Source organism: Leptodactylus fuscus, chromosome 9 (assembly GCF_031893055.1).
Source record: "Leptodactylus fuscus isolate aLepFus1 chromosome 9, aLepFus1.hap2, whole genome shotgun sequence".
Lineage (NCBI taxonomy): Eukaryota > Metazoa > Chordata > Amphibia > Anura > Leptodactylidae > Leptodactylus > Leptodactylus fuscus.
Genome location: NC_134273.1, coordinates 88837324 through 88841346, shown reverse-complemented (window position 1 = coordinate 88841346; position 4023 = coordinate 88837324). Strand labels below are relative to the sequence as shown.

The following is a 4023-nucleotide window of genomic DNA, read 5'->3' as shown; positions in this document are numbered from 1 at the left end:
AAATCCAGAGCACAAACCTCGACCCCACCCATGTGGAAATGAGCAGTGTATGGAAGGTTGTTATGCCAAAATCTACACACTGGGGGGAGCCGACTGCTCTGTGCAGCCAAGAATCCGTATACTCGGGGCTTTCCAACTTCTGAAACTTCCAAAACACTTGTAATTTGCTTTGACCCCCCTCAAAGCTGATCCTTCACCCCCTGCTATATACAACTGATATCACTCCCTCAAAGGATACGGCAGACTGCTGACATGTACGGAGCACAGCCAAAATATTACCTAATGCCATCCAAGTAACATCCGAGAAACTCAGAGCGGCCAAGAAACAGGAAAGGGAAAAAGGAAACTATAGAAAGAACAAAGAATCCGAAGGTCGTATCTAAATATATCTATAGTATAGAGCGGAGTCACCACATGTATACCTTACCTATATATTATACTCCAGAGCTGCGCTCACTATTCTGCTGGTGCAGTCACTGTGTACATACATTACATTACTTATCCTGTATTATATTCCAGAGCTGCGCTCACTATTCTGCTGGTGCAGTCACTGTGTACATACATTACATTACTTATCCTGTATTATACTCCAGAGCTGCGCTCACTATTCTGCTGGTACAGTCACTGTGTACATACATTACATTACTTATCCTGTATTATACTCCAGAGCTGCGCTCACTATTCTGCTGGTGCAGTCACTGTGTACATACATTACATTACTTATCCTGTATTATACCCCAGAGCTGCGCTCACTATTCTGCTGGTGCAGTCACTGTGTACATACATTACTTATCCTGTATTATACTCCAGAGCTGCGCTCACTATTCTGCTGGTACAGTCACTGTGTACATACATTACATTACTTATCCTGTATTATACTCCAGAGCTGCGCTCACTATTCTGCTGGTGCAGTCACTGTGTACATACATTACATTACGTATCCTGTATTATACCCCAGAGCTGCGCTCACTATTCTGCTGGTGCAGTCACTGTGTATATACATTACATTACTTATCCTGTATTATACTCCAGAGCTGCACTCACTATTCTGCTGGTACAGTCACTGTGTACATACATTACATTACTTATCCTGTATTATACTCCAGAGCTGCGCTCACTATTCTGCTGGTACAGTCACTGTGTACATACATTACATTACTTATCCTGTATTATACTCCAGAGCTGCGCTCACTATTCTGCTGGTGCAGTCACTGTGTATATACATTACATTACTTATCCTGTATTATACCCCAGAGCTGTGCTCACTATTCTGCTGTAGGACAGGAGAATACAATCTATTACTATCTGTTATCAGCCATGTCAGGAGAGGAGAGGCCGACTGTAGGACAGGGGAATACAATCTATTACTATCTGTTATCAGCCATGTCAGGAGAGGAGAGGCCGACTGTAGGACAGGAGAATACAATCTATTACTATCTGTTATCAGCCATGTCAGGAGAGGAGAGGCCGACTGTAGGACAGGAGAATACAATCTATTACTATCTGTTATCAGCCATGTCAGGAGAGGAGAGGCCGACTGTAGGACAGGGGAATACAATCTATTACTATCTGTTATCAGCCATGTCAGGAGAGGAGAGGCCGACTGTAGGACAGGAGAATACAATCTATTACTATCTGTTATCAGCCATGTCAGGAGAGGAGAGGCCGACTGTAGGACAGGAGAATACAATCTATTACTATCTGTTATCAGCCATGTCAGGAGAGGCCGACTGTAGGACAGGGGAATACAATCTATTACTATCTGTTATCAGCCATGTCAGGAGAGGCCGACTGTAGGACAGGGGAATACAATCTATTACTATCTGTTATCAGCCATGTCAGGAGAGGCCGACTGTAGGACAGGGGAATACAATCTATTACTATCTGTTATCAGCCATGTCAGGAGAGGAGAGGCCGACTGTAGGACAGGGGAATACAATCTATTACTATCTGTTATCAGCCATGTCAGGAGAGGCTGACTGTAGGACAGGAGAATACAATCTATTACTATCTGTTATAAGCCATGTCAGGAGAGGAGAGGCCGACTGTAGGACAGGGGAATACAATCTATTACTATCTGTTATCAGCCATGTCAGGAGAGGAGAGGCCGACTGTAGGACAGGGGAATACAATCTATTACTATCTGTTATCAGCCATGTCAGGAGGGGAGAGGCCGACTGTAGGACAGGAGAATACAATCTATTACTATCTGTTATCAGCCATGTCAGGAGAGGAGAGGCTGACTGTAGGACAGGGGAATACAATCTATTACTATCTGTTATCAGCCATGTCAGGAGAGGAGAGGCCGACTGTAGGACAGGAGAATACAATCTATTACTATCTGTTATCAGCCATGTCAGGAGAGGAGAGGCCGACTGTAGGACAGGAGAATACAATCTATTACTATCTGTTATCAGCCATGTCAGGAGAGGAGAGGCCGACTGTAGGACAGGAGAATACAATCTATTACTATCTGTTATCAGCCATGTCAGGAGAGGAGAGGCCGACTGTAGGACAGGAGAATACAATCTATTACTATCTGTTATCAGCCATGTCAGGAGAGGAGAGGCCGACTGTAGGACAGGGGAATACAATCTATTACTATCTGTTATCAGCCATGTCAGGAGGGGAGAGGCCGACTGTAGGACAGGGGAATACAATCTATTACTATCTGTTATCAGCCATGTCAGGAGAGGAGAGGCCGACTGTAGGACAGGAGAATACAATCTATTACTATCTGTTATCAGCCATGTCAGGAGAGGAGAGGCCGACTGTAGGACAGGGGAATACAATCTATTACTATCTGTTATCAGCCATGTCAGGAGAGGCCGACTGTAGGACAGGGGAATACAATCTATTACTATCTGTTATCAGCCATGTCAGGAGAGGAGAGGCCGACTGTAGGACAGGGGAATACAATCTATTACTATCTGTTATCAGCCATGTCAGGAGAGGAGAGGCCGACTGTAGGACAGGAGAATACAATCTATTACTATCTGTTATCAGCCATGTCAGGAGAGGAGAGGCCGACTGTAGGACAGGAGAATACAATCTATTACTATCTGTTATCAGCCATGTCAGGAGAGGAGAGGCCGACTGTAGGACAGGAGAATACAATCTATTACTATCTGTTATCAGCCATGTCAGGAGAGGAGAGGCCGACTGTAGGACAGGAGAATACAATCTATTACTATCTGTTATCAGCCATGTCAGGAGGGGAGAGGCCGACTGTAGGACAGGGGAATACAATCTATTACTATCTGTTATCTGCCATGTCAGGAGAGGAGAGGCCGACTGTAGGACAGGGGAATACAATCTATTACTATCTGTTATCAGCCATGTCAGGAGAGGAGAGGCCGACTGTAGGACAGGGGAATACAATCTATTACTATCTGTTATCAGCCATGTCAGGAGAGGAGAGGCCGACTGTAGGACAGGGGAATACAATCTATTACTATCTGTTATCAGCCATGTCAGGAGAGGAGAGGCCGACTGTAGGACAGGGGAATACAATCTATTACTATCTGTTATCAGCCATGTCAGGAGAGGAGAGGCCGACTGTAGGACAGGGGAATACAATCTATTACTATCTGTTATCAGCCATGTCAGGAGGGGAGAGGCCGACTGTAGGACAGGAGAATACAATCTATTACTATCTGTTATCAGCCATGTCAGGAGAGGCCGACTGTAGGACAGGGGAATACAATCTATTACTATCTGTTATCAGCCATGTCAGGAGAGGAGAGGCCGACTGTAGGACAGGGGAATACAATCTATTACTATCTGTTATCAGCCATGTCAGGAGAGGAGAGGCCGACTGTAGGACAGGGGAATACAATCTATTACTATCTGTTATCAGCCATGTCAGGAGGGGAGAGGCCGACCAGGACTTAGTTTCCAGGCAGAACAGTATGAGAGTATCAGTGAGATGTGAATACTGCTCAGGGTCTGTGGAGAGCTGGGTGTCAGTCACTCTGGTCACTGTACTGAGTTGTCACTTGGTTGAGGTTGATATTTCCAAGT

General features: G+C 45.1%; 1 protein-coding gene across 1 annotated transcript in view; it reads left to right on the top strand.

Annotated features, from left to right (window-relative positions):
• The window catches only part of LRRN1 (leucine rich repeat neuronal 1), a 317960-nt gene that overhangs the window by 189637 nt on the left and 124300 nt on the right, over positions 1–4023 (top strand). The window lies entirely within an intron of this gene.